Source organism: Myotis myotis, unplaced genomic scaffold, assembly GCF_014108235.1.
Source record: "Myotis myotis isolate mMyoMyo1 unplaced genomic scaffold, mMyoMyo1.p scaffold_m19_p_3, whole genome shotgun sequence".
NCBI classification, from domain to species: domain Eukaryota; kingdom Metazoa; phylum Chordata; class Mammalia; order Chiroptera; family Vespertilionidae; genus Myotis; species Myotis myotis.
In genome coordinates this window covers 166,904,349-166,922,177 of record NW_023416335.1, presented here as the reverse complement: position 1 = coordinate 166,922,177, position 17,829 = coordinate 166,904,349, and the positions used below count along the sequence as shown (strand labels likewise).

The 17,829-nt window shown below is 44.5% G+C and overlaps 1 protein-coding gene and 1 long non-coding RNA gene across 6 annotated transcripts in view; one reads left to right on the top strand and one right to left on the bottom strand.

Moving 5' to 3' along the window:
* Positions 1–14,604, bottom strand: part of SLC38A1 (solute carrier family 38 member 1) — a 74,979-nt gene extending 60,375 nt beyond the window's left edge. For 3 of the 5 annotated variants that reach the window (XM_036298767.1, XM_036298769.1, XM_036298763.1), the window contains exon 1: positions 14,103–14,362. The gene's annotated coding sequence lies outside the window, so the exon portion shown is untranslated. Of the gene's footprint in view, positions 1–14,102; positions 14,363–14,470 lie in introns of those variants that run through there. The other 2 variants (XM_036298764.1, XM_036298766.1) reach the window with 2 other exon arrangements.
* A 197-nt stretch (positions 14,605–14,801) lies between these two features.
* Positions 14,802–16,443, top strand: LOC118650359. Its single transcript, XR_004966019.1, has 3 exons — positions 14,802–14,928; positions 15,224–15,734; positions 15,826–16,443. It is a non-coding gene; the product is annotated as an uncharacterized LOC118650359 (long non-coding RNA).
* The last annotated feature ends 1,386 nt before the right edge of the window (positions 16,444–17,829 follow it).

Here is a 17,829-nt window from a genome sequence, read left to right as displayed (position 1 = left end):
GGAGCACTGTTCACTGACCTCCACCAAGTTGCTCCTCACGGCCTCCTTAAGTGCTGCTTCTTGGCTTCCTTTGCCAGCTCCCTTCTTCCCCGCCTCCCTCCTGCCCCTCAGTGCAGGGGTGGCTCTCGCCCTCCAGGCTTTCCTCCAAAGTCTTTCCTTTTTACAGTTTCAAGCCTGCAGTGTCATGTTCATCTCACAGGGCATCTTTTTTTCCCCAGGCATTTTCATTTTGTAAAACTAGAATTCCTTTGGGTTATGAAATAGGATCTCCCTCATAAATACTACTTGATAATAAGCACATCACTTAACGTGCCACATGTTTCTTCATCTGTAAAATGAGAAGGGTGGAGGGAGATGAACTTTCAGGTTCCTTCCTGCTCAGAAAAATTTCCACAAACTCTATCTAGACTACAGCTGCCCTCTGGACTTCTCCATGTGGATGCCTGCCATTCCCTCGAACTCCACATGCCTAACTGAATGCGTCACCTGACCTCACACATCACCTTTTCCGTTTCTGTTAAAGATAATGTTCATTCTCCTCATCCCTTAGGCCTGGAATCCAGCTGGATATCACTTCATTGCTACCTCATATCTAATCAGTCACTAAGTCTTATCAACATTCTTTCACAGTGCCCCTTCCCTTCCTCTCATTCTTTTCAACGCCACAATCCTGACTTTGCCCGTTGCTTTCCTCCATGCTACGTACTGATCCCTCCCCTCTCCCATCTACAGGCACAGATTCTTCCTGAAAATATGTCTTATACATTCCTCTCCCCCTACCCCACCAGTCATAATTGCTCCTAACGTCTGCAGGATAAAGTCTAATCTCTGGAACCTCAAATTCAAAGCCTCAATTGCTCATAAAGTTCTCTTTAATTTTTCTCTTCTATGACTTTCTTTCTGAACCTTCCAGTCCTGCAATGTTACCCAGTTTTCTGCTTTGTTCACATCAATCCCTTGGCCCTGAACTAATTCCCTCCCACTCCTTCCCACCAAGCCCATGCCTACATTTTTTCAAAGCCTAGCTTGCTTGCTTGCATGCTTTTTTATTTTTCAATTTCAAACCAAATTTCTCTGTGATGTCTTTCTCCAATGACCAACCCGTGGCTGAGTGTTTACCTGTGATGAAGTGTTACATTAAAGCCTTCTATTAAATGCCCCCCATCCTTTGGGAGGCATTTGGCAATGTCTGGAGACATTTTGATCCTTACAAGTGAAGGGGTGCCGCCAGCTTCTCGTGGAAAGAGATCAGGGATGCTGCTAAACATACAATGCTCAGGACAACCAGCCCCAACAAAGAGTTATCTGGCCCCCAAACTCAGTAGTGCTGAGGATGAGAAGCTCTGCGTTAAAGGAAACTGTTTGGGGCAGGGAAATGAGCTGCTCACTTCCTTAGACAGATTGTCCCTGAATCCTATCTTGTTCACCGTATCCTGACACCTGCTCCTACAGCTCCACAATTCCTCTTCTGTTCAGGTGCCCATGTGATGCTTTAAAGGTATGTTGTCAATATACCCAGTCTATGATGCCTGGGAATTAACCTACCCCTATGCAGATGTTTTGAAAATGTTGTGATTTCTCCAAAGACAGAAAATACTGATAAACTCCAGAAGTTAATGAATTCAAACTGTAACTGGATATAGGAAAATGACTACATATTACTTTTTTTATTGAAGCATAATTTAATTAGAGCAGTGAGTGTACCTGAGCAGTGTAAATACCACAAAGTTAAAAATATCTTTTCACCGACAAAAATTCATAGTTAAGTAATTACTAAAAACTTATATAGTTGAAAACAGCCTGGAAAGAACAGCCTTTGAGAAAATTCTTTTTATTGGCACATGTATGTATCTGCTCAATTGATATCTCTGTTCAAGAATTGCTATTGAATTAAAAACAATGAATGGACCCTAGCTAGTTTGGCTCAGTGGATAGAGTGTTGGCCTGTGGACTAAAGGGTCCCAAGTTCGATTCCTGTCAAGGGCGCATGCCCGGGTTGCGGGTTCGATACCCAATAGGGGATGTGCAGGAGGCGGGTGATCAGTTTCTCTCTCATCATGGATGTTTATATCTCTCTCTTCCTCTCTGAAATCAATAAAAATATATATTTAAAAAGAAAACGATGAATGAGGGTTTGTTTATTTTTAAGTCCTGGCTAAGCTATGACAGTTAATTCCCAACAAAATATTTAAAAAAACAAATAATAAGAATTTTAAAGCACCACAAAATGGTGCATGTAACGAGGATCACTTATAAATAGAAACATTTTAAAACATACTTTTATTTGAAAAGAGAAAACATTTTATAATCCAATTCTAAATGATGTTATAGTCTTTTCCTTCTCTGGGCCTCTCTATTCTCACCTTAAAATAGGAAAGGCAGATTCACTGATACGCTCTCAAAGATCTCCCCCAGTTCTGAAATCCTCTGGATTTATGACTCTATAGACTATTTCTTAATGGATCATAATCAGAGACAAGATGATGGACTTGTGGACAAATCTTTTGAATAGGTGACTTAGACCAGTAGTCCTCCGTTCTGACTAGAAATAGGAATCACTTCAGATGCTTTAAAAAAATAATCTAGGAGACTAAGTTGAGTGGCTCTAGGATGGGGACCATTTCCCCTAACTCGCTCGGATGGTGCAGAGCCCACCCTTCAGACAGCCAAATGTTGGTCTTTTTGGTCTTGATAAACTCTGCTGGCCTCACTCTGATGACTCTCTGAGAACCTGTGCCACCATAAAGGTCTGCCAGCACCCGGCAGGTGACAGGTAGATTTGATCTATCCTGGGACATTAGCTGAGTGACTTCAGACCCAGAACTGGCACTAAGTTTGAACCTGTATCGGTCTGGTGAACACCGCTTGCCCTACCTGGCAACTCACTGAGAACCTGCCTCATGCAACTCGAGTACCACCAGAGTATCTTTCAATGACAGAGCCTGTCAGGCAACGAGCAGGTGGAGGCAGATCTTGGGATGCCTTGGGACTTTTGCTGACTTGCCCCTGGGCCCAGTGCTGGTAAAAGCTGGTCTTGGTGTGCAGCTTGGTCTTTTCCATACACACCCACACCCAGCAGAGGGAAGGTGGGGCTGGGTGGGTGGGTGGGAGGAGATCAACCAAAGAAACTTGTATGCATATATGCATGACCCATGGACACAGACAGTGAGGTGGTAAGGGCCTGGAGGGTTAATGTGGGGGGGAGGGACATATGTAATACTTCCAACAATAAACATTTTATTTAAAAAATAATAAAATGGCAATAAATATATACCTATCAATAGTCACTCTAAATGTAAATGCCTTAAATACTCCATTCAAAAGACATAGGGGAGCTGAATTAATAAGAAAATAAGACCCATACATATGCACTCTACAAGAGACCCACCTCAGAATGAAAGATACACAGAAAATACACATAGAATAAAAGTAAAGAGTAGAAAAAGATATTTCATGCAAATGAAAATTTTTAAAAAACTGAGGCAGAAATACTTATTTTTGACAAAATAGACTTCAAAACAAAGGCCATAACAAGAGACAAAGAAGGGTATTATATAATGTTAAATGGATCAATCCAACAAGAGGATATAACCATAGATCAACAGTAATTTAGCCATCCTAGGGGTTTTTAAAACCCCATTAACGTCAATGGATAGATTTTCCACACAGAAAATCAAAAAGGAAACAGCAGCCTTAAAGGATTTAATTGATTGCTATCTTCAGAGCATTTCACCCCAAAGCAGCAGAATATACATTCTTTTCAAGTGCCCATGGGACATATTCTAGGATGGACCAGATGTTAAGATACAAAACAAGTCTCAATAAATATAAGCAGATTGAAATAGTAGCAAGCATCTTCTCTGGCCATAATGATATGAAACTAGAACTGCATCACAAGAAAAAAAAAACAGGAAAAAAAAAAACACCACACAAAGACGTGGAAGCTAAATAACATGCTACTAAACAATGAATGGATTAACAATGAAGATCAAGGAAGAAATCAAAAGATACCTTGAAACAAATAAAAATGGGAACACACACTCCCAAAATCTATGGGACAACAATGACAGCAGTCTAAAGAGGGAAATTCAAAGCATTACAGGCCTACCTCAAGAAACAAGAAAAATCTCAAATAAACAATCTAACTTTACACTTAGAGGATCTAGAAAAAGAACAATAAACAAAGCCCAAAATGAGTAAAAGAAAAGAAATAATAATAATTCAGAGCAGAAATAAATGAAATAGTCTAAAAAACAATACAAAAGATCAATGAAACCAAGAGCTGGTTCTTTGAAAAGATAAACAAGATTGACAAACATTTAACCAGACTCATCAAGAAAAAAAGAGAGGATCCAAATAAATAAAATCAGAAATGAAAGAGAATAACTGACTCCACAGAAATATAAGGAATTGTAAGAAAATGTTATGAACAACTATATGCCAAGGAATTGAACAATCTGGATGAAATGAATAAATACCTAGAAACATACAATCTTCCAAAACTGAATCAGAAAGAATCAGAAAATCTGAACAGATCAATTACAACTACTGAAACTGAAGTAGTAATAAAAAAAATAATTATGCCAAAACCGGTTTGGCTCAGTGGATAGAGCGTCAGCCTGCGGACTGAAAGGTCCCAGGTTCGATTCCGGTCGGGGGCATGTACCTGGGTTGTGGGCACATCCCCAGTGGGGGATGTGCAGGAGGCAGCTGATTGATGTTTCTCTCTCACTGATGTTTCTAACTCTCTATCTCTCTCCCTTCCTCTCTGTAAAAGTTCAATAAAAAATATATTAAAAAAATAATAATAATTAAAAAAAAACACCCAATAAACAAAAGTCCTGGACCTAATGGCTTCACGGATGAATTTTATAAAACAGTCAAATAAGAACTAATACCTATCCTTCTCAAACTATTCCAAAACATTCAAGAGGAGAGAAGACTCCCAAGCTTATTTTATGAGGCCATCATTATTCAATTCCAAAACCAGATAAGGACAATACAAAGAAAGGAAATTATAGGCCAATACCTAATAGACATTGATGCTAATATCCTCAACAAATATTAGCAAACCAGATCCAGCAATCCACTAAGAAGATCATACACCATGATCAAGTGAGATTTATTCTGAGGATGCAAAGTTGGTACAATATCTGCAAATTAATAAATGTCACACACCACATAAACAAAATGAAGGATAAAAACAACATGATAATATCAATAGATGCAGAAAAAGCATTTGATAAAATTCAGTACCCATTTATGATAAAATCTCTCAGCAAAGTGGGAATAGAGGGAACATAATCCTATATAATAAAAGCCTAATATGCTAAGTGTCTGGTCGTCTGGTCGGCCATTCAACCAATCAAAGTGTAATATGGTTATGATATGCTAAGGTCACTCAACCACTCGCTATGACGTGCACTAACCACCAGGGGGCAGATAGTCGACCACACGACCAGTCGCTATGATGTGCACTGACCACCAGGGGGCAGACAGCCGACCAGTCACTATGATGTGCACTGACCACCAGGGGGCAGACGCTTGACAGTACGTTAGCTTGCTGCTGGGGTCTGGCTGACCAGGACTGAGCAAGATGGGCTGGACATGCCCTGGAGCCCTCCCGCGGTTCCCCTCTGGCTGGCCAACCTCTCGCATTCCTCCCCGGCCCCGATCACGCACCAGTGGGGTCCCTCAGCCTGGCCTGCACCCTCTCGCAGTCTGGGACCCCTCAGGGGATGTCAGAGAGCTGGTTTTGGCCACAGGTCAGGCTGAGGGACTCCACTGATGCACAAATTTGTGCATCGGGCCTCTAGTTCAACATAATAAAGGCAAATATGACAAACCCACATGCAACATCATACTCAATGGGCAAAAATGAAAAGTGTGTCCCTTAAGATCAGGAACAAGACAGAGATGTCCACTTTCACCACTCTTATTCAACAAAGTACTGGAAGTCCTAGCCACAGCAATCAGACAAGAAGAAGAAATGAAAGGCAACCAAATTGAACAGGAAGAAGCAAAACTGTCATTATTTGCAGATGACATGATATTATATAGAGAGAACACTAAAGATTCCACCAAAACACTACTAGAACTGATAGATAAATTCAGTAAAGTAGTAGGATACAAAATAAATATCCAGAAATCAGTTGCATTTTTATACGTACACCAATAAGGGAACTATAAGAAACTATATGAACTATTAGAAAGGGAAACTTAGAAACTAATCCCATTTAAAACTGCATCAAAAAATAAAATACCTTGGAATAAGTTTAACCAAGGATGTAAAAGACCTGTACTTGGAAAATTATAAAACACCAAAGAAATAAATTGAAATAGATACAACTACATGGAAGCATATACCATGTTCATGAATAGGAAGAACTGATATCATTAAAATGTCCATAATACCCAAAACAATCTATAGATTCAACCCAATCCCTATCAAGATATCAATGATGTATTTAACAGAACTAGAACAAATATTCCAAAAACATATATGGAACTACAATAGATCCTGAATAGCCACAACAATCTTGAGAAAGAAAAGCAAAGTTGGAGTAATCATGCAAATGATATTGAACTATACTACAAGGCCATAATAATCAAAACAGCATGGTACTGTCATAAAAACATACACATAGATCAATGAAACAGATTAGACAGCCCAGAAATAAACTCATATATTTATGGTCATTAATATTCAACAAAGAAGGCAAGAATATACAATGGGGTAAAGATCGTCTATTAAATAAATGGTACTGGAAAATTGCATTGGACAGATAGGTGCAAAAAAAAAAAAGAAACTAGACCACCTTCTTATATAGCACACAAGATTAAACTCAAAAAGGATTAAAGAATTAAATGTAAGACTCAAAACCATAAAAATCCTAGAAGAAAACATGGGCAGTAAAATCTTGGATATTTCTTATAGCAACATTTTTTCTGGTATGTTTCCTCAGGCAAGGGAAACAAACTGAAAAAATAAACAAATGGGACTACATCAAACTAAAAAGCTTTTGCACAGCAAGGAAACCAACCATCAACAAAATGAAAAGACAACCCACTGAACAGGAGAACATATCTGCTATTATATCTGGTAAGGGGTTAATACCCAAAATTTATAAAGAACTTATTCGACTCAACACAAAAAACAAACAAACTAATTTTTAAAATGGGCAAAGAACTTGAATAGAAACTTCTCCAAAGAGGACATACAGATGGCCAATAGACACATGAAAAGATGCTCAACATCGCCAATCATCAGAAAAATGCAAGTTAAAACCACAATGAGATATCAGCTCACACCTGTCAGAATAGCTATTATCAATAAACTAGAGGCCTGGTGCACAAAATCTGTGCATGGGGTGGGGGAGGGGGGGAGGCGGGGTGTCCCTCTACCTGGCCTGTGGCCTCTCGCAATCTGGGACCCCTCAGTTAGGGTCCCTAGGCCTGGCCGGTGATCAGGGCCTATTGGAGCTTTCCTTCTCCTGACTGCTGGCAGCTGGCCCTGCCCCCACCATTGCCACTGCTTGCCATCTGTGTGGCACTACCCCCTCTCCCCCACCACCAGTCACCTCCCTCTGCGGGTGACAGGCGTGGGGTGCGATCACTTGGCTGACCTGGGCCTCCATCTGCGGGGCGATTGCTGGCCGCCCCGCACACCCGCCACAGCGCCGCCAGCTGGGTAGCCTGGACCTCCCTCTGCGGGGTGATCATGGGGCGATGGGGCGCCCCTCCTCCACTCCTCCCACCCCACCCACTGACCAATTGCATTGCACCCGCCTTGGCTGGCCTGGCGCCAGTGTGTGTCATAGTGTGGTTGTCCGGACAGTCGTTCTGCTGTTCGGTTGATTTGCATATTACACTTTTATTATTATAGATGAACAAACAACAGGTGTTGGCAAGGATGTGGAGAAAAGGGAACCCTCTCCAGGTGCACTTTTGGTGGGAATAAAAACTGATGCAGCCATTGTGGAAAACAGTATGAAGTTATCTCAAAAATTAAAAATGGAACTGCCTTATGACCCAGTGATTCCACTTCTGGGAATATATCCAAAGAAACCCAAAACACTAATTCAAAAGCATGCACCCCTATGCTCATTGTAGTGTTGTTTAAAATGGCCAAGATTTGGAAGCAGCCCAGGTGCCCATCAGTAGATGAGTGGATAAAAAAGCTGTGGTACCTTTACACAATGGAATACCACTCCACAGTAAAAAAAAAAAAAAAGAAGGAAATCTTACCTTTTGCAACAACACATATGAACCTGGTGGGTATTATGCTAAGTTAATTAAGCCAGTCAGAGAAAAACAAATACCATATAATCTCACTTATATGTGGAACTTAATGAACAAAATAAACAAAGTAGAAACAGATATAGAAAATAGACTGACAGCTGTTAGAAGAGAGGGGGGTTGTAGGGCTGGGTGAAAAATTAAGCAAAATAAAACAAAACAAAACAACAAACCTCATAGACAGACAACAGTATGGTGCTTACTAGAGGTAGGGGGTAGGGCAGGTGAAGAGAGTAGAGGGGGATAAACGGTGACAGAAGAAGACTTGACTTTGGGTGGTGAACACAATACAATATACAGATGATATATTATAAAACTGTACACTTGAAACCTATATAATTTAGTTAACCAATGTCATTCCAATAAATTCAATAAAAATTAAAAAATAAAAGATTTAAAATAATAATAGTGATAAGCTCCCTTCCAACACACACCAGTTTCTGATTTAATTGACCTAGGATCCCATCCAAGCATGGATATTTCAAATGCTCTCCAGAGGATTCTAATGTGCATTAAGACCTATAGATTTAGACTCAGGGTTAAAAACAAATGCAGCCAGGGCCCAGGTAGGCAGAATAAGTGAGCAAAGCAGATTGGACATAAGCAACGAGAGAATATGTATCCCATCTATTTCAGTAAGAAAAAGCCAGATGTTTTTCTTCTTTTTTCAAGAAATGCAAGAGATCCAGATTTTAAATGAAATTATGATATTTAAATGTTGACAACTAATGCCACACAATTTTAAAAGAAACTGTAGGTCACACAAAACACACTCACAGGCTTCTCTTGGTTCTTTAGCCACCAGTTTATAACCTTAACAAAACCAGTTGAATAAAGCAAACACAACTTCTTCCCTGTACTCTGTCCTGTCACTCTCCCACTCAGAGCCTCTTCTCCTCCCTTCCCTGCCCCCCCCCACCCCAATACCTTGGGCCCTAGCCTATCCTTTTCCTTTTGCTTTCCATTGTCTCGTCCTTTCCCAATCTTCTTTGTCACTCCTAAGGGATGAAAACTGAGATCCCACACATTAAATCTTTATGCCGCTGCGGCTGTATCACTCACTGGACAGGCTTCTAAATTGGGGAAATTCAGGTTATAAATTGTAACCTGAGGCTGTGGCTCCATGATGTCAATAACTGGTTGGTTTAGTTGAGTCAAGGGAAAAGCCATCATGATTTCACATTACTATGATTTTATCAAATGACATATGGAGGTCTTCATGTAATTTCTGATTCTGTTTTTTCTGCTTTTAATTCGAAACCACTGCATACTAGAATTATCTCTGGTGTTTGTTGAGTTTGTGTTTGTTTGTTTTTTAACTCTCATGTCTTGGCTCTACCCAGGCTAACTAAATCTGAATCTCTGGAAATGGAGTCTGGACATTCAAAGCTTTAAAAAGACCCCAGGTAAGACCAATGTGAAGGCAGAGTTGAGAGTCACTAATCTAAACCCATCTTCTAAACATTAGCAGTGTGATGCCCTAGCTGGTTTGGCTCAATGGATAGAGCGTCGGCCTATGGACTAAAGGGTACCAGGTTGGGTTCTGGCCGAGGGCACATGCCTGAGTTGCTGGCTGGAACCCCAGTAGGGGGCGTGCAGGAGGCAGCCAATCAATGATTCTCATCATTGATGTTTCTCTCTAAAATCAAAAAAATATGTTTTAAAAAATAATAATAAAAAAAATAAACATTAGCAGTGTGTTTAACCTCAGATGATTATAGTTCCTTTAACTTGCTCAAGGATTTTCTAGATTCCATTCTCATTTTATCTTCACAATTCTGAGTTAGGCAGCTCCGATACTATTATTAGCCTTAGACAGATGATAAATGAGGCATAAAAATGTAAAACGAATTGCCCAAGTGCACCCAGTTAATTATTGGCAAAGACACATGGTAACTTCACTTGAGGCCGAGTCCCTTGATTGCAACCCCAGTGCCTGCAGTTTCCCCAAACCATGGGGCATGCCTAATCACAAAATTCCTGACACATAGGTGGCCCCTAGAAAACCAATTAATATAATGTGTTTAAATTTCAAAAGTAAGTATAACAATGACGCAGTTTAGGGTCAATGTTTCAAGGTGTGGGGGTTTTTTTGTTGTTGTTTTTTTTTTTTTTTGAGATCTATGATGTGATTTTGAATGTTCTTACTTCCACACACATACTTTCCCCACCCCCACACCACCCTTCACAGATGCATATTCTCCCAGATTGAAAAGATTCAGGTAGTTCCCCTCAGACATTATTTTCTGAAAAGCATTTTTAAATGATTAGAGAGTCATAGAATATCAGAGGCAAGGGGAACTTGACTGGTCAACTTTCCCCACTCCCTAGGATAGGTGAGAAACCCAAAGTTCCTTTTAATTCAATATAGATGGAATGCTAACACTATGCCAAGCACTTCACATCCATTATCTTAATTAAATCTTCAGGATAACTCAATAAGATGGGTACCACTACTGCCACCATCATCATCGTTATGATCATTATTCCCATTAAACAAACAAACAAACCAAAAAAGCACCCTGAGGTTTAGAGATGCTAAACAACTTACCCAAAGTCCCTAGGCTGGGAAGTTAAGACCTGGAACAAGTCATCCCTTGACATCCTAGGCGGATTGGTTCCAGAACCCCTGTGGACACTAAAATCCATGGAAGCTCAAGTCCCTTATGTACAATGTCATAGTTTCTGTATATCGCCTACACACATCTTCCCATACACCTTAAATCACCTTTAGATGGTAGAGGGTAAACAAATCTTTATGAAAATGCTAAAAGGTGATCAGTGAACACATTCAAAGAGGTAGAAAATTGGCATTGGGCTAGGCCTTCACAAATATATAGAATTTCAGTAGGCATTCCAGTCTGGAATCAACACTGATATTGAGGCGGAAAAGTGACAGGGAGGGCACAAGGTGAACTGGGACAAAGAGATGGAGAGAGGTGAGGAGTCAGATTGTGGAGGGTCCTGAGGGCCTGGCTGAGGATTTTATACTTTAATTGTGGGCAATGGGAACCCACTGAAGATTTTTAGAAGCAAGGTCATTAAGAAGTGCAAACTGAGCCTGGCTGGTGTGGTTCAGTGGTTGAGCGTGGACCTAGGAACCAGGAGGTCACAGTTGGATTCCTGGTCAGGGTACATGCTTGGGTTGTGGGCTCGATCCCCACCCAGTGTGGGGCGTGCAGGAAGCAGTCAATCAATGATTCTCTCTCACCACTGATATTTCTATCTCTTCCTTCCTCTCTGAAATCAATTATATATATATACATATATATATATACATTTTAAAAAGTTACCTATAAAAAATGCAAATTGTTTTAGAAATACAGATCTCATGGAAGTATCGAGATTGAATTAAGGGAGCTTGACATGGAGAAGACCAGCTAGAAAGCTGTTATATCTCATCAATTAGCCACTTTACTTTTTAGCCACGTGTTGTGCTTGCATCTTCCTCCCCGGAGGAAGGACTTCCTGGTTTCTTCAGGGCACCTCCATGTCTGTTTCATGATTCTTGTATCTCAACACCCTACTTGAATCGCCAAGTCTAGGTCAGGTGACAGAGGACTTGAACTTGGACATTGGGACTGGGGATGAGAAAACAGGTTTGAGGGGCATTTGCAAGGGCCTGGCAGCTGCTCAGAAGTGAGGAGAGGGTAAGAGAGAACGCGAGAAGCAGACTAGAAAAAGACTAAGGTTTCAACCTAGAAGAAGGAGAACAAATAATGAGATGTAGAAAAGAAGGGGGGGTCAACACTAGCATAAAGAGGTGAATGAGACGAAGATTGGCCAAGATCTCAATCCAACGGGCATTTTATTAAGCAGCTACTCTGCTGGACATTAGAGGAACAATGATGAGTAGATTGGTTTTGGCCTCAGGTACCATCCAGAGTGAGGAAAAGACAGGACTAGCAATAGAGAGAGATGCCTGGTCTCTGAGTTTCAGGACAAATGTCACCCTCTCACACAGGCGCTCCTGGAGGGTCATCTACCACAAGCACCCTCCCCCACACACACACATGACCCTGCTTTGCTTCTCCAGTGCAGTGCACTTACAAATATCTGAAAGCCGTTTATACATGCATATATTGCCTGTCTCCTCCCTGCCCCCCAGAATAGAAGCCTCACAGGAACTGTCTTGTTAGTTGCTGCCAGCCACAAAATAAGCCCCTCCCCGACCCCCAAGTATTTATTGAATATGTGGTGTGCTTTTTAAAAAGAGAATAAACCCTCATCAAGGTTAAGACCTCCAGCCAAACTAGGTGGGTTTCCCGATGCCTAAGGGACAGACTGAGAACTGAAGTGACTGAAGAGCAAAACCATCTGAGGTTGGGGGTGAACCAAAATCCAGGGGGCTCACAGGGATTAGTGCCGGGACCGACCGTTTCACATTGATTTCAAGGGTCCCAACCCTGCGTGAGATGTTTAGTAACAATGAGGGCAGGCAGCCACCTAGCTCAGGTTTTCTTTCCGTTGTCTCTCTGACGTCAGAACAAGCACGAGTTACTGCACAATTTCTTCCATCAAGGTGACAAATTACAGCCTTGCAGGGCCCTGCAGTCTGCAAACCGTAGATTTAGTCTCTCCTCCCTCTTATATTAAAAAAAAAAAAAAAAATTAACCCACCGCAGAGATGTCAAATCCATAGGTGCGATAAAAACTGGGTCTGCGCTGCAGAGCGAGACACAAAGGGCTCTCAACGGTAGCACCACCCTCCCCAGCTCAAGGCAGCCTGTAAAAGGCACCGGAAACGCCGGGACGCTGTTACCGCGAAATTCCTTTTGCCGCCATATGCACTTGCACCTTCTCTGACTACAGTTCTGCCCAAATCCAAGGGCGGGAGATTCCGCAGGGGAGCAGCGCCCAGGCAGCCCCGGATGGTGTGGGGTCCCAGTGGGTGCAGAGGAGCCCGACGCTCTGGTAGGAGGATGGGGGGGCGGGGGGGCCCCCCGGGACGCACACTAGGGCTGTGGAGCGCTTTCCTCCCGGCACCGCGGCCAGTTTAAAGGCCTTTTGTGGCAACATGTTTAGGGATGGGGCGAGGAGGTGGAGTGGAAGCGAGACAGTCCGAACCCAGGCCACGCGCAAGCGGTGGCCTTTTGTTCGCCAGCTCCAGCGACCCTGGTTCCCAGACCAGCACCTTTCTCCTCCTCCCTCCTCGATTTTGGAAAGAACCTCTTCAGGGCGGGAAAGGACAGTGACCACTGCTAGCATCCTTTAGTCACCTCCCCCGGCATCCTCCTCCTCCTCTCGGTTGCTGAGATGGGCAGAGCTAGAGCAAGGGGCGGCAAATGTGACCCGGTTTACTCGCGCTCCGAGGCCAGTCCTGGAAACCCAGTCGGCCGCCCGCACACCCTCAGGGCATCACACACTCTCCTCTGGGCCCTACGGACACAGAAAATTGCCCCAATGCCCAGGATGCAAACACTCCTCGGCTATGCAGTCGCGCCCTCGCATCGGCTGCGCTCTCCCCACAGCCCTGCGCGGTCCCTGACCCTCGTGCAACTTAACCAGGTCGGGCGCCACGCGCTCCCACCATGAAAACGGAACCAAAAAGTAAGCCACCGCCACGGGAAGGTGAAATCAAGACTCTCTGTGCCTCCTCACGCTGCCACGTGCATTAGGAACAACGGGAGACCTGGGCTTTCCCTTTCCCCAAAGCAAAAACCAAATGCATCCGGCACAGCGGCGCACCCCTGCCTTCCAGGCCCGCACGGAGGGCTTCTATGTCACCTCCCCGCACATCGCCAACATCCCTTTCCTCCCGCTGCCGCGCCCTTGGCTCTCTCGAGCCAGGAAAGTCACCCTACCTTGGGCAATAAAGGGAAAAGTGTTACAGGGTGAGAAGTCAAGGTGTCCTCCCTTCCGGATCTTATCCCCGGCGGTGTGATGTCCTTTGTGTCAAGGTCTAGCTGCCTGGGCCGGGAGAACGTGGCCTCTGTCTGCGAGCGCTGGGCGGGGAGCCTTGGCGGGGTATGGCTGATTTCCGAGGAAGGTGAAGGGCGGCGGTTCCCGGCGACCTTCAGACAGAGCAGCGTGGCTGCCTCAGCCCGCGCTCCCCTAGCTCTCCTCCTCTAGGGGCGGATTGCATCAGAGCCTCCCCCTCCTCCCCCCCCCCCCCCCCCCCCCCACATACACACACACACACACACACACTGCCCGCCAGCCTCGCACTTACTGCGACACGCTCGGGAGCTGAGGGTCTCCAATCGCCGTCATCCTCCTACTGGGAGCCGCGTCGCCCACGCTCATCCATGGCTCGTGAAGGTTTAACGTGGAAAGTTAAGCCATTCCTCCTCGTCCAGCGCGCCGTTCCCTCCCCTTCCGCGCGCCGGCTCTTTAACCAAAGCTGAGTACCACGGAGCAGTGCCCGTCACACGGTGTCTCTGTTGGTGCCCGAGCCTGCTGCCTCCCTCTCGCCGCTCGCTGGGGATGCAGCGATCGCGGCTGGCGGAGGCTGAACATCGGGAGAGGGGTGAGGGAGGGGGTGCGGGGTACGCATTTGCCCGGCGCATCGACGGTCGCAGTGGGAGCAGAGGCTGCGCGCAGCCTGGACACCTGCCCCACGCCCTCCTGGAGCCCGGCATTGAGTCCAGAACCGGGTTGTGGCGGTGGCTGGAGACTTGGAACCCTTGGGTATGGAAGTGGGGGGGGGGGGGGGCGGGGGGCGCGAGGAGGGGAGGGCGCACTTTGGGGTGCGCCAGAGTCCAGCCACGGGGCCGGGGGAGGGGAGTGGCATTGTGGGAAGGGCGCGGAGCGGAGGATAGCGGCGGGAGTGGCTGGTCCTCACGCAGCGCCTGGAGCTGCGGACGGCGCGGGAGCGGTGTAATGGCTCCGGGGACCGCACCGAGACCGCCCAGGTGGGCGTGAAGGGGGCCCAAGTGTCGGGGCAGCGGGGCACCTTGGGAAAGCCTTTGTCTCTAACCCGCAGTGGGAGGGGCCTCCCCTCTTCCGGGACCTGCAGCGCGGACCTCGGCACCCCGCGGAGATCTGTCCTCGGAAGCGGCGCTTTGGGGACTGGGCGTGACTAGACCCGAAGGATTTGCTGAGCTTGCGGCGCGCACCTGCCTGGGCGCGAAAGGGCGCGCGGGCCCCCAGCCTGGCCACCCACGTGACTCTGCCCCCCCGCTGGACACGCTGGAGGGGCCTGGGCAGGGGCGCTTTCCATCCGTGGGGCGGTGCGGGCGGGGGAGCAGGATGGAGGGGACTGGACAACTGGGCCCGGTTCCTTTTGCTTACTCTTTGTTTCAGCCCCTTTTCATTGACTGGGCACTTCCTTGCAGGGGAGTTGTGTTTCCTTAAAATGGCGACAGGAAATCCCACCTGCGCGCCAGCCACCAATTAGACTGTCATCATAGAGCGAATTTGCGGGGCGGAAACTCGAGCTTTTTATTGACAGGAATGGTTCAGTCTCCGTGTTCCATCAAAACAGGAAAGGGAAGGTGAATCATAAATTAATCCACCGGGGGTGCTTCAAGCGGGCAGGCAGTAGTCAGTGAAATGGAGTGGCTAATGCTTTTTTTTTTTTTTTAGCACCACCGGAAAAGCGAGAAGATAGCCAAATTTCCCAACCCTCATAACTAAAATCCTGTTGCCGTGGAATGGCAGTAAATGATCTTCTTTAGCTCAACAATGGCTTCCTGAGAACCCCATTTAGGAGGAATGCTTTTGAATAAACCTGAGAAACTGAACAGTCATTGCCAACAGAAGAGGGTAAAACGATGGGCAGCCTATCTCAGACAGACCTGCCATCAAAATCTATCTGACAGTTATTGCTTCCTTCACCCACTTTTGTCCTTATCCTGTTCCCCACTTTGTTAAAAAAAAAGGGGGGGGGTAATAGGACCCACATCATAGTAATATTCTACAAGTTATCAAAAAGTTGATTCTCCCCCTCTCCCCTTTCCATCCTAGAAGCAGCTCATTTAGTATAAAATTACTCATTTTAAGTAGTGTGCATCTTGCCTGACTGGCACCATAATTCTTATGAAAAACTAAGAAGTCTGAATAGGCAAAGTAGGTAAACTATGGTCACAGGTCCATAAGCCTGTTGAAATGTTTACCTTATTAAACAGAATGTATATTCACTAATGTTGGTTTGCAGAGCTTATCTTTTTTTAAAATATACTTTATTGATTTTTTACAGAGAGGAAGGGATAGGGATAGAGAGTTAGAAACATCAATCAGCTGTCTCCTGCACACCTCCTACTGGGGATGTGCCCGCAACCCAGGTACATGCCCTTGACCAGAATCGAACCTGGGACCTTTCAGTCCGCAGGCTCATGCTCTATCCACTGAGCCAAACCAGTTAGGGCAGCGGTTCTCAACCTGTGGTTCACGACCCCTTTGGGGGTCGAACGACCCTTTCACAGGGGTCACCTAAGTCCATCGGAAAACACATATATGATTACATATTGTTTTTGTGATTAATCACTATCCTTTAATTATGTTCAATTTGTAACAATGAAATTGGGGGTCATCACAACATGAGGAACTGTATTAAAGGGTCGCGCCATTAGAAAGGTTGAGAACCACTGGGTTAGGGCCTCTTTTGATTATTGTTTTAACTTACTTGCTAGTTTCAGTGCACCAAAAAAACTGCAGTTACCTGGCATTTTTTGAATTGGATTCAATAGTGATGAATTGAACTTCTACTCTTTGCCAGCTAAGCACTTCAGATATAAATATTCTCTCATTTAATCTTTGTAACCACTCAATTAAATATTATCCTCTTTGTATAAACAAGAAAGCAAGTTCTAAGTGGCTAAATTGGCCATATCACTTAAGACTAAGTGGTGAAAGGGCAAGTGATTCCTGTTCAGGTCTCAGTTCAAAAAGTCCATGCTTAGTCTTCACCATGATGCTATAACCTTTTGCAACTAGACATTCTTAGGCCTCGAATTTACAAGGATCTCCATCCCCATCTGGATTTTAGTTGACAACCTGTAACTGGAGTACACATGTCAACCTGGAGGCTGAAATGAAGAACTGTCACTATGGGGAGAATTGGGGGTAAGGAGGGAAGAAGTAGTGTTTACGACAAGTAACTTCCATTTGCATTTTTCTTCTTGCCTACTTGTAGGCGAAACTTCTTTTCAGAGTAAGTAGCTCAGCTCTTAATCCCAAGTGCTATGGTCTCAAATGGGGGAAAAGAATGCCATGATGACAACTGTCTACTTTGTGCTTTCTGAGAGATGGGTAACAGAATAAGCACTTTACAGATACTCTCCCATTTATTTTTTATTGAATTTATTAGGGTTACATTGGTTAATAAAATTACATACATTTAAGGTGTACAATTCGATAATACATCATCTGTATATTGTGTGTGTGTTCACCATGCCTGTATGGTCAATTAATATTTGACCAAGGAGGCAAGAACACTCAATGGGGTAAAGATAGTCTAGTCAATAAATGGTGTTGGGAAAATTGGACAGAAATGTGCAGAAAAAGGGGGGGGGGGGGGACTAGACCACCTTCTTACACCATACACTAGAATAAACTCAAAATTGACTAAAGACTTAAATGTTAGACTCA